We start from the raw sequence: 12,996 nt of genomic DNA, 5'->3' as shown, positions 1-12,996 counted from the left end.
CTCGCCTTGAAGGGATCCGTATATAACGGCGTCCCTACCGGCGACCAGACACACGCACCGATCCTCGTACGGAGCTTCTCATCTTGGGCAGCCGCAGTCGGAGCACCGCCGATCCAGTCACCATGATCAAGCTTCTGGTTAGTACATGCCGAGGTCCTTCGTTGTGCTCTACGTTCTTCCTCCGAGCTTCCTTCTTTTAGTTGTGCAAAGGAGATTCGATCCTTAATGTGGGAACTTTAAGTTAATGTATACATACTTGGAATTTCGAGTGCGGGAAAAAGACTGGGAACTATTTCTAGCACTTAGTTTAAGGGTGCCTGAGCACTTTCGGAGGAGGTAAACTGTGCACAGGAAACTCAGATTATCGTTTCCAACCTTGGTTCTTTGCAATAGCCCCGTCATGGGGTCCATCGCGAGCATACACAAGAGCGATTTTTCGGGCAGTTCCGAGTGCATCTAGTTTGCTCAACGTAAAGGCCTATAGTGACGTCTAGGATTTGTGTGCAAACGCGAAGCTTGAGCAAGACCTCGATGCGTCTCTGTCTTCCCTTGGAGCAGTCCTTAGTGTTCACGTGAAGTTCATACTTTGTGAAGCGCTGTGATACATCAGACAAAGTGTAGCCACACGATACTACTGCAGCCGCACACCGTTTGACGGGTAAACATGCTAATTACACCTTCGTGCCAGCGAGAGCAAATAAGACAGGTCCTAATCGTGTTCGCAAGATGTTGAAGCCACTCTGATGGTCAAAATTAACTCCTAGGGCAACCATCACTGCACTTTCAGGAGTTCTCATGTGGCCACGGCACGCTGACCACTGGCTCTATTCGATACCTAGACATAAAAGAAATCAAACCAAGTGAAAAAAAAAAAGCCTATAAATGTTCCGCACGTACATGTTGGCCGCGTAGCGCGTTTCAGTGACTAGACAAACTCTCTGTTTCTTCTTGCAGATTCTCCTTGCCGTGCTGGCTCTCTTCGCCGTCTCGTACACTACTGCCGCCCCGCAGTACCTTCTCTCGTACGGCTACCCGTACCACTATGGCTATTACGGCGCCTACTACCCGCACGCCTACTACTACGGACGCTGAACCAGCACCGATGCGAGGGCAGCGACAGTTCGCGGTGAGCGAAGATCGAATCCTTCATTAGGCTGTTTGTTATATGTATGATGGTATATCAGACAGTGGATAATTGAAGTGCTAAAGCAGACATGAGCGATTGTAATGAATGAAAGTGTAAGAGAATTAAAGCGATGTTAATTGTTTGGAGTTACGAGTGTAAGGTTGTGCTGATATTTCTGATAACAAGCTTTTATTAGCCGGTAGCAAAGCAAGAAAAGCCATGGTCTTTCTCGCGGCGTCGAGACCACGTGAGTTTTCGACTTGGCCGTAGAGTTACATTTAGCATGTGATTAATCCCTTATGCCATTTAGCTGTCTCATCGAGCTTAGGCAATTCTTTATCTTTCAGTGACAATACTGAAGTAGCTATAAAGTGTGAACATTGAGTTCAGATAACCTTTCTGTTAAGCGAAAGAGCTTTCAATTAATTATCGCTTCATTAGCGAAGATCAGCACAAACAATGATGAATAACACCGCATCTAAGTTTAAGTATCGCAAGATGTGCAGCCGCCTCTGACAAGAGGATGAAAACGACTATACCTAAGTAACCGTAGCGTGATAACGTTGAGATGTGAAGCTGTTAGTCTCTTAAAGTGAATTCTGAAGGACGCTTGAAACCATTTTATAACTGTGTATTTTCTTGCCTTCAATACTTTTCAGGCGATTTCTTCGAAAAGGAATCGAAATTGCTAACGCACTCATCCACTGCCATTGGTGTGATTTCTCAAGATCGGCCTTGTCACATATCAGCACGTGAAACCTGGAGTCGCACTTAGTCACCTGAGCTGCCCTGCGCAATCCAACGATGTCCACCGTTCTAACGTCGGGTCTGCTTCATTCGGCGATTTTGGTTCTGAATTAAAATTATTCTAACCAGATTCACAGTATTCAGGATTGTTCATTCCGGAATCAACTAAACCAACCACCGCGCCTCAGTGGCCACAGCGCTCAGCTGCTGTGCTGGATGTAGTGGGTTCAATTGCTAGCCCCAACGGCAGCATTCTGATGCCGGCATAACGTATAAACTCTCGTCTGCTTAGTTTAGGTGCACGTGAAATAATTCTAGGTGGCCAAAATTAAGCTGGACCTCTTCACTACGGCGTTCTCTTAGACCCTTTGTTGCTTGCAGACGTTGAACTCCGTCCATAAATCAACACACTATACATGTGAAATGCTGTTTCGCTGGCACATTTTTTTCCTATGATGTGCATTACACACAATTCGTTGAAATCTTGCAAGCTTACTGCCTCGCAAGGCTTCTTTCCATCCACAGTCTCTCGTCCACACACACTGCTTATCATTGAGTGCAGAGGCCAACATGGTGGCCTTTTCCGATCCCCTCTGAAGGCCTTGCCCTGAAGAGAGTTTTCTAACCAAAAACTCACGCCGCGGCAGCCGACTTTGAACAATTTGCGAACTGACTTTCGCTGGCGTCGCTAATTAACATGCTGCTTATCTTAGGGGACCGACTTTTTGGATCCGTGCAAAGAAATTGAATAATATGCTCAAGGTGTGTTTTATTAAACAGTCCTGGAAGAAGTCTCCTGGGTGTTTATTCGTGATGCTAGTATCTTGTCATGTAATGGGTTTTCTTTGATTTTTACTCGTTTTTTATGAGTAATTATTTACATCAGGCAAATTTCTTAAGTGGCTCGGCTTTTTTCAATTACAATTAACATATTATCCTGTTTCTGTACCTGATGTACTCTTGAACGTCAAGGCGCAGAGTTCACAGTTATTGGCTAAAGAAAAACTACACGAAAAACCCAACTGTTTAATCCGTACTGCAGCTGGATGTTTTAAATGGCGTTCAAGATGCAAGAAATCAGTTAAAACTAATTTTTTTACTCGCTAGCTACATAACTAAACTAAACAAGGGGGCAATACAAAGTTCCGCGCGGCCCACTTTATGGAGGCTTGACGGGGACGGGAAATTTCGGCCAGTGATAAGACAGTCTATGACAGGGTAGAAGGAAGCACTGAATATGGTCACTCGATCCCTCACTTAAAAGTTGTTCATTAGATGTGCAGGCGGGTTACAGTGGCCTTGTAATTGTTCTCGCGAATTTTTCACACTTCGCTGGCTTTCTTGAAAGCGCGTAAACGAGCATTATGGCTCGTTTACGCTTGTATGTCACGAAGACAACTGCGTAGGGTGTTCACGAATACGCTCTACTGCTTTCGCAAATGCAACTTAAGTTGGGGTTAGCGAGTATTCAAAATTGTCGAGTAACGAATCGAATACTGTCCTTTTTTTGACCCTCTTCTCGAATAAAATAACCGCCCTTCGCAAGTTGCAAACGTTTTCGGGTAGGTTTTGAATACTTCACACAATCAAGTGTGCAGAATAAAGCATGAAACTGAAACAAATCATGCGATAACTTTCTTCCCGGCCGCACACTGAATAAAACATGAAAAATTTCGAAGTACGCTGCGTTTGTCAAGGATCGAGACTTAGATAAACCACTAGACCATTCGCACGGCAATTTCCCTAAGACCCAGCATCCGGCAGTGGGCTTTGTTTTAACAGCGGAGCTGTTTAAGCTCTTGGTTATGCCGCGTAGTGCAAACAAAAAACTGCGCCTGGCGATGACGTCACCGCGCGTTGCCTAGCAACCCCTCGCACAGCTGGTTTGATGCGTTGCTAGGCGACGCACGTGACGTCATCGCTCGGCGAGGTTACCACCCTCTACCAGGTTACCCTCCCCACAGCTCGAGGCGCGGCCGACTTATCCGGCGTTCGTCGGTGTGGCCCGGCTGCAGCCGGCGATACCCCACTGAGGTACCCCGCTGGAGCAGGGCGGCCAGAGGGTGTCACGACGGGGCAGGAACGTAGGCCAGGAGGGAAGTCCAGGGTCATAGAGGCTGTGGTCTGTGCTCCTGTGGACTCCCCGCAGACGTACACCGGCTGGAATGGTTGAGCCGTAGGCTTAGGAGCACTAGGCATACGCGGGAGCCTGGACCCATCGCCCGACCGGCTGATTCTGTTGTTGTTGTTGACCTGAGTGGTTGTGACACATACCCACAGTAGGGGATCGGCCATGAATTGGGTGGTTATATTCGGTGTATAAAAACAAGGGAATTAACGATTAGAACACTGGAGTTTAGAAAGGAAGATTAAGGAAGATTTTGTGAGAGGAGAAAAAAAGTTCAACGCCGTTGTCTTCTTCTCTTCGCTTCCTCCCTCACAATGGCGCCGCTCTCCCGTTCCACGCTCGCGCCACGAGGCTCTGCGGGGTGTCTTTTCGTTCTTTGTTTGACTGTCTACTGTGCCATCGTACGATCATGCTCGTGCCTTCATCGTCGTCGTTGTCGTCTTCGCCTTCCTTTTGTAACACAGCACGTGCACCTCATGAGAAATGTTTCGAATTATAGGATATGAATATAGCTTTACAATAGTCACAAAAAATTGCATCGTTTCAATTTATAAGCATTTAAACCGATTCTTCGATTAACATGCAGTACCGTCTGATTAGCATTTGATTCGGTTTCAAAAAGTACTAGTAGCACATTTTTAAGCTTATATGCCCTGGAAGAAGTAATAAAATGTGCGTAATTGGTCGCAATTATCAACATCGATCATTATAAATCATATTCGGCACAGATAAATAGGTGCGCAAAAATATGTCGTTTGTCACATAGCTCTAGAATTTCCTACATTTAAGAAAGAAGTTCGGGTGTGCTTGCGTGGCACACGCTCTCTGTAGAGTACTGACACATCCTTTCATTCCAGCCATCTCTCGTACTCGTGGGAGTAAGAACAACGCATTGAAACTTCTAGAGGTAATCTCCTCCGAGATTTTTTCCTCAACCACGAGTGATCGAAATGAGCTGATTTTGCCACCTCACTCTCATTTAGACCCGCCAGTTAAATCTGCCCAGACGCACTGAAGCATTTAGTGTTCGATTCTGGCCACTCCTGCCATCATCCGTGTCAGTAATCCATCATCCGTGTCACGAAGCGCTGGTAAGTGGACTTTGTCATTGAGATGCACCAATGGAGAAAGAATTCGCTGACAGCGATTACTCCGGCTTTGAAATCAATACAGCAGTACCAACAGGCTCTTTATTTATTTATTTACACTCAATGCCATAAGGCGTTAGAGAGAGGAGTGGGAGTGTGAACAAAAGCAAGGTAATGAGCAGGTACGCTTCGTTACAATAATTCTTCAATTGGAGACTTGAAGGATGCAGGCGCTGCGAGGGAGACGAGGGAGGTAGCAGGTGTTTGCAGTCGACGCTGGTATTTGGGGCAAAGGATTCAGCACGCCAACATTGAAATGATGGTTAAAGCTCAATGATACGTAATGAAGGACGGAGAAAAGAGAGTGAAGTTTGCATTGAAGTAATGAATTTTCTGAAATCCGCACAGTTGGGCTAAGCGGCATCGCGCAGAAAGTTCAGGAAGGTCCAAAGTTCTTTTTTTTTTCATTTGCGAAACGCTGGATTGGTGCGATAAATTAGATAGAATGAAGTGTACAGAACAATTTTGAAGTGATTCCAGGGACGTGATAAGGGATCTGGTTTACGGATCCCACACAGACGAGGCATATTCTACTGTGGATCGGACTAAGGTCTTGTATAGACGCAGTCTCAGGGTTACTGGGGCTTGTGAAAAGTTGTGGCGCAGTAAAGAAGCCAAGCATGCGATTGGCGCTGCTAATAATGTATTCGACATGCAAATTCCAGGAAAGATCATTAGTGATGTGAATGCCTGTACGAAGTCACCGAAGTTAGAAGGGAACCATTACTAATATAGGAACTCTTGCAGCAGGCGCCGCCATATTAGACAACTTCATTGCGACGCACACATCGTCCTTGTCCGCTACATAATTGCCTGTTGTGACACCCCCCCCCCCCCCCCCCCCCACCCCAAAAAAAAAATGCAAAAGAAGTTCGCAGTTTCGCCCGAAAGGCGAAACATTGATTGCGATAGCATATTAGCAGAGAGCCATACGAAGTAATGACAGTACTTTTATCGGCCGTATTGACTTGTACGCATTCGCTTGCTAACTAAATTAACAAGCATAGTGTCAGCGCGCACAGAAAACATGAACACATCACACTGCAGACACTCGCTGTCAAAACGCCGGCGTGAGGAAACATGGCGGCAGCTGCGGCACCAGCGAGTGAAGTGACCTTCGTGCTGTTGGTATCACTGCAACGCAAACTAAGCGCCGAGAACACACAGCACGCACAAAACTACGAGTCGCCGACGCACCTATAGACTCTGCCCCCAACGCAGATCGCTCTCAAGATACGGCCGCGCGACCGCGCACCATTGCGCGCAGCCGTCACATATGTAGTGGCAGCCGGAGTAAAATGTCCCCCCCCCCAAAAAAAAAAAAAAAAAAAAAACCTCCCCTCCCCCCGATGCCTTTTAACGTTGGGTGCCTCGCGTGCGACGAAAGACAGCGCACTTCCGGCCTGCTTTCTTCACTTTCGTGCGGACGAGATTGAGCCGCTCTCGTCGGCTCCCCTCGCACGCATTCAATCGCACCTTCAGTGTAAGGCGCGCGGTGACGGTGTTATACGGAACCTCACGACGACGGCGACGGCAGAATTTTGCCTAGAAAGTCCATATAATTGCTATCGCAATAAAATACATGCACAGACACCGCCGTTCTCAGAGTCTGAGTGGCGCGCAAACCCCCACTGGAAATACCGAGATCCAAATCAGCGCGACAGCGCGTCTCTGGCCAGTTCCCTTCACGTGCGATATGCATGTGGTATGTGAGGGGAATTAGTCAAAGTCACGCTCTACATGACGCATGAAATATGCATGTGGCAGTGAGGGGAACTAGCCAAAGCCACTCTTGACATGTCACATGCAATATGCATGTGGCATGGGGGGGGGGGGGGGGGGGAACCGACCGAGTTCACTCTCTGCATGCCACATGCAATGTGCGGCATGTACAAAAAGAAGAACATACAGCGCGGCTAGAAGAGATGGCGAAGTCCGCGAGTAATCGTTGCAGTTTTACCTATAATTAAAGTGGCCTGCACAGTTTTCACACTTTCTGCTGTTTGTGCATCGCGACAGAATGACGAGGGTAAAGCTGATAGCGAGGAGACAGCCTCACGGCAACGACGACGCAATAAACTATAATGGCTTCACTATTACCACGATGGTCGTCGTCATAACGAAAATGACGGAAAGACTGACGCACGAGACGACGGTGCGCGTGGAGCTGATGGGGCCCTAGCACCCGAGACGCGCTTCGTCGTTTCCCCATTGCCCAGTGTTTTAGGACGACGAAAGAACGAGCAAATGAGCGATCGAACGAACAAATTAACGCGCAAGCGAGAGGGGGAATGAAAGAACGAACGCTTTCTGTGACCGAGCGCTCCACTACGGCATCTAAACCTTTAGACACATCGAAGCTCACGCCCAAGAGCAGGCGCCGCCGGAATACAATGCCGCCAGGGCAAAACTTGACGCTCGCTTTCCGCCGCGTATCAAAGCCGCGCGTCGACACCGCTCACAATCAACACGCTTGGCTAAAACCCCTATATATAAAAAGTAGCGCCATCCACTTCCCTCCTCCTCCGTTCCACTATCGCGCTCGGCGCGACCAGCGCGATCGAGGCGCGATATCGACAGTGGCGCCGCCTGCGTCGGGCCTGCCGTGGCAGACGACAGCTAACGCGCTACCAGAGGAAATCCGAGCAAAACTTCGATCGCGCCCTGCGGAGAAGTTTTTGAGGCGCGATTTTGCTTCGTCAGTCAGCAACTGGTCTTAATAATGCCGTTTTGGAAGTAGCAACGCGACGATGCGAGACGGCGCAAATATCAAGTGCGCAGCAAGCGTTTGCGCACGCCGGATGGTAAACAAAAAAAGCCTTTTGCCCTCGCCTTGTCGGTTGCGGCAACTTAAGGCGCAGCAGCATGCCATCACAACGAAGTTCTTGTCCGTAACACGTTTGATCCGTTTGTGCGTACAGCACTTTCGTCGCACAGGCCCGAGAATGGCAGTCGGAGCGCGCTGGAAAGAAAAAAATATTGACCCTTTTCGCGGAGCAGTTTGCTCTAGCGGAACGAGATGACGCTATCGGCGGCGCGCCATACGTTGCCTCAGCGAATGCGCCCGAATACGAAACCACTACTGCTTCTGCCCTGCTACTATGCGATCAGCTGTCGGAAATGCAAGTGGGTGTTCGCTCATGCACTGTGCCCAATTCATGCTGCAAAATGTGCAACGATAAAGGGAAGAAGTGTGCGGTAGTTAGCTGCAAAAATAGTGATTCGCATATTAAGGAATGGAATCAACCTGTGTCGTCGCTGCTACATAAGGACTGCCTGTGTTGTCGGCCCTTCGCGATGCACGGCTTTCCTTGAGGATAAAAAAGGATAATTCATCCGCCAGCGCTGTATAGCTAACCTCCAAAGAAAGGACTTCAACTCCACAACGTCAGCACTTAAGAGTTAGTACCGCTCGTTACAAAAGGAAGTAACGCCACTTACTGGCATAGTAAGTTTCTCGCACGTTATTTACACACATCTACCCCTACTCGCACGCAAACTTACACGCACCCTATCGCCAACGTATCAATAATAAGTGAATGTGCGCACACTTGAATCAATGTGCTGAAGCGTGAGTGACGGCGACTACACCAAGACACGAATGTTGGAAGCTGAACGTTTCGTGACGGTCCACAGAGTAAGCGATGGACTAGCGATAATACGTCTTTGCTACAAGCTACCACAAAGTACAGAACATTTACATTCCAAGATTTGTGCGCAGCAAGAACAAATCTATCGCAGCAGAGCACACCCGCGAGCGATTCGGCTGAAAATAAACAATGAGATGGCCGCACCGAGGAACTTTACTGAGTCAGAAACATGACAAGCCACTGCTTCAAAATGTTTGCCAAATAAAGAACGAAGAGCACACAGATCCCGATTTAATTCATAAGCGGAAAGTTTGGGCAGCTTGGAATACATTTCTGGCCCCGCTTTTAATACAAGCGCTGTATATGCTGCTAGCGCCGTTTGGACAAGTCGTAATGAGCTCTGAAAGCACTTACATGTCCCCTCAAGCTGTGGTCAAAGCGTCATGTCGTGCGCAAAGCCACCGTCGAAGATATGCGTCGAAACAGAGGTTTGCTGCGCTGCACCGGCATCGCGCGCTTGCATTGTAAACGCGGAGGCAACGGCGGCAGCTGAGGCAAGCAATGGACGCATCACCACGTGATCAAACATGGCAGCGCCCACGGGAGTGCCGGGAAAAGGGTCAATACAAAAGCGCAACGCGTGCTTCCACGTGACACGGATTGGCCAATGGGGAAGCGGAGGAAGCTGGGGCGACAGGCGGCGGCAAGGAGGAAACGCCGGGGTGAGCGCGGTGGCGGCAAGATCTAAGAATGGCGCTACTTTTTATATATAGGGGCTTTACGCTTGGCTGGTTCTTACCCATCATCCCGAGAGCGGCCGCTAACCGAAGCGTCAGCTACTTCCCCTTCTGGACTGCAGATGGCGGTAGTTGTCTGCTCGTTGACCCGCGAAAACGATGAGACACAAAAGACTGGCTCGACTCCGAAAAAAAAATTACTTCGAATTTACAATCGAGCAGTGAAACAGAAAGTTAGAAACTACCCATATAATCATAGTACCATAGAAATTCGAATGAACTTTACAGCACCCATGAGAAAGCTAGGTTGCCGCCTTTATAGACAAGCACAGACAAAACTATTTACTATAATGGAAAACTAAGAGGTTGGCTTGAACCATTTCGTTCTAGACAGCTACCCAGTACTGGTGTAACGGGACACGAAATAAAAAAAACATGGGGAGAATTACCATGATAGATGTAGTTACGCAAAAGACGTGAAAGTGTGGAGTATAACTATGGGTCAAGTTTCATGGACTTAGCGAGATTTGTGCAGGGGCAAATTTGCAGGAGACGATTATATAAAAGTGCACAGGACAAAACAGGGCAAGAATACTGCACTTGAGAATTTTAATTCTTGCCAGTGTTCTTGTGTTCCTAGTACGCAGTCCGTTTTCCTCCGTCGTGCGATTAAAGACTTTAGAGATACATGACGACGTATGCACTTTTAATTCATTTTTATATTACTGCAGTGTTTATTTACTAGTGAATTTGTTTCATATTGCTCGCTCAAGCTGTTCTTTTACAGCGAAGCTGTTAAGGGCTAGTTACCCCAGGATCGTGTCCACGTGTAGAAAAAAACTATCATCATCAGCACTGGCTCGAGTGTCGTCGTCTTCTTCCGCAGCTGGCTCGTTGGCGCGCCTCGGTTCGTGCTCGTGCCGTTGGATGCCGTGCCGAGCCCACGCTCGCGCTCGTGCTCGGGACGGCATCCAACGACACATAGAACAACAACAAAACGACACGTAAGACAACAATTTCGGCTTCATGTTCGTGGTGTTTTCGCTTCATGTGCCGAGTGGATTCTCGCCAGTTGTGCCTTAGCTCAGGTGCCAAAACGGATGATGGATGACCCATGGTTATACCCCTCGTCGCCACCGATGACTATTGCACAAGTGTCACGATACTCGGCGGCGGCGCGTCCCACCAATCGTTGTGCTCCTTTGTCTCGTGACGTAGAGGTCGCGCTAGCACTGTTATCAGCAGTTGCCCTTTGGACTCACTAAGCGACGGACGGTCGTTTAATCACATCTTCCAGGATCATGACGTCAGGATCCTGACGATACCGTGCGATGTGCCGCGGCTATGAATGCGGTGTCTCGTACGCTAGTCTATGACGATGCGGCGTACTTGGCGCAGCACACGAACTACTTGGCTATCGCTTCGGGCGAAAACAAAACACCGATGTCATTCCTCTTTGACGAAAATGCCGATGACGCTCAATATAGTCACAGAATAATACCAAGAGAAGGAAAGCGCAGTCGAGGACGGCAGAAAACTAGATGGGGTAATGAAGTTAGGAAATTCTTCTTCTTCTTCTTCTTCTTTCTGGGGTTTTACGTGCCAAAACCAGTTCTGATTATGAGGCACGCCGTAGTGGAGGGCTCCGGAATAATTTCGACCACCTGGGGTTCTTTAACGTGCACTACAACGCAAGCACACGGGCGTTTTTGCATTTCGCCTCCATCGAAATGCAGTTAGGAAATTTGCAGGCGCTAATTGGAATCATCTAGCGCAAGACAGGGGTAAGTGGAGATCACAGGGAGAGGCCTTCATATTGCAGTGGACATGAATAGGCTGATGATTATCATCATTATCATGATCATGATTATGTTAAATTCAATACAGCGATATTCACTAAAGCAGACCCACCATAGTCGCAGCTTCGCTGGCTTCCATCTTCACAGATGTGAAAGGGCTCTGAAAGTTTTTACAGCGAAAGCTGTATATGTCTAGGCGAAGCGAAAAACCGTTTGTCCCATGTTTCGCTAAACGTCTCCATTGGCTGCGCCGCCAGTTACATCGTTCTCTACGTCGCACCCAAGCGCGCGCGCCATTGGCAGCGCCGTTAGTGACGTCGTTCTCTGCGTCTTACCTGCTCTGCCCGCAACGCCGGCTCCTCGGTTCGCCGTTGTCGCATGCCTTCGATATCTCGAGTTAGCTCTGCGTCGTGGTTAGCAGCATTCGCCCGCTATTGGCGCTTGCGTTCCACTAAAAACTAGAAACACAAACGTGTAACCAGTAACTGAGAAACGCTTCAATAGAGCGTCGGGATTAACCCACTGCTAAACACTGGGGCCGCACATTTCAGCTTCGCTGGTTAACCATCTGTACGGAGTGCTTGGGCGGTGTTTTTTTTTTTTATTACGTACACATTGTAAAGGACGATCCATTAAATTTTAATACGTTATAATTACGGGTGTCAATGTGGAAATAAAGTGTATGTGTGTGAAGTGCTTGAAGATTTTTCCGATACACTAAACTCTGCGTTTCAGCACAATCAGATTGCTTGTGCACTGTTTCTCGACGCCTGAAAAGCGTTTGACAGCGTCTGCCATAGTATACTATTTATTAACCAAACTTTCATTACTAGGCTTTCGGGGTGCGTTTTTGCGGCTCCTGAAAAACTTATCTCATAGGCACCAACTTGTGTCTATTGGAAAATGTCGTAGCAACTTGACCGAAATTAAAGCTGGCGTCCCCCAAGGTTCAATTTTAAGTCCGGTATTATTTAACTTATATTTCAATGATTTATCCAATGTTGTGAACGTCAAATTAAATCAGTATGCTGATGACACTGTCCTTGTTTCATACGCTCGAAGTTACGCTGACGCCATCTCTTCTTTACAAATGGCAACAACTAAAGTCATGGACTGTTTTAGGAATAATGTAGCCGGTATCAATGCGTCCAAAACTCGACTAATCTGTTTCCAAAACCCTGCCAAGCAAGTTACCCTATCGTCCCCATTATATCTGCACACATCACATTGCAATCCCTGTTCGTGTGACCCTGTGCAATACGCTCGTTCAATTAAATACCTTGGTGTTTTTTTTTGTTTTTTTTTGACAGTGATTTATCCTGAAATTCTCATTTCGAAGATATTTGTCAAAAACCTCGGGCAGTGCCTTGTGTTTTGTATAATATTAAATTTTACTTGCCATTGTCTGTCCGAAAGCTTGTAGTACATTCCTTATGCTACAGTGTAATCCGGTATGGGATATTTACATATGGTCATGGCAATCAACATTTGGTATACTGGGTCAATTCCGTCCTTCGTGGTATTCTGAAGCATGTTGCATATGATGTCTCCCCCAAATATGATGTGTTCAAAACTTTGTCTTCAGCTGATTTCAATTCTTTGCTGCTAGAAACTGTAGTCTTAAAGCATTTTTGGATAAGCCAGTATAAAATTTCTTATGTTCATGTTCGTTGCCTGAGCCCAAAGAATCCTTATGTTACAACCCGCTGTAAGACGAGATA

General features: G+C 47.4%; 1 long non-coding RNA gene across 1 annotated transcript; it reads left to right on the top strand.

Moving 5' to 3' along the window:
• Position 1: 1 nt before the first annotated feature.
• On the top strand, positions 2–2,003 carry LOC119465965 (uncharacterized). The gene is made up of 3 exons (XR_005194965.2): positions 2–137; positions 955–1,126; positions 1,786–2,003. It is a non-coding gene; the product is annotated as an uncharacterized LOC119465965 (long non-coding RNA).
• The last annotated feature ends 10,993 nt before the right edge of the window (positions 2,004–12,996 follow it).

This window comes from Dermacentor silvarum, chromosome 10 (genome assembly GCF_013339745.2).
Source record: "Dermacentor silvarum isolate Dsil-2018 chromosome 10, BIME_Dsil_1.4, whole genome shotgun sequence".
NCBI lineage: Eukaryota > Metazoa > Arthropoda > Arachnida > Ixodida > Ixodidae > Dermacentor > Dermacentor silvarum.
The sequence above is the reverse complement of the archived record's forward strand: the minus strand, read 5'-3'. Positions and strand labels throughout refer to the sequence as shown.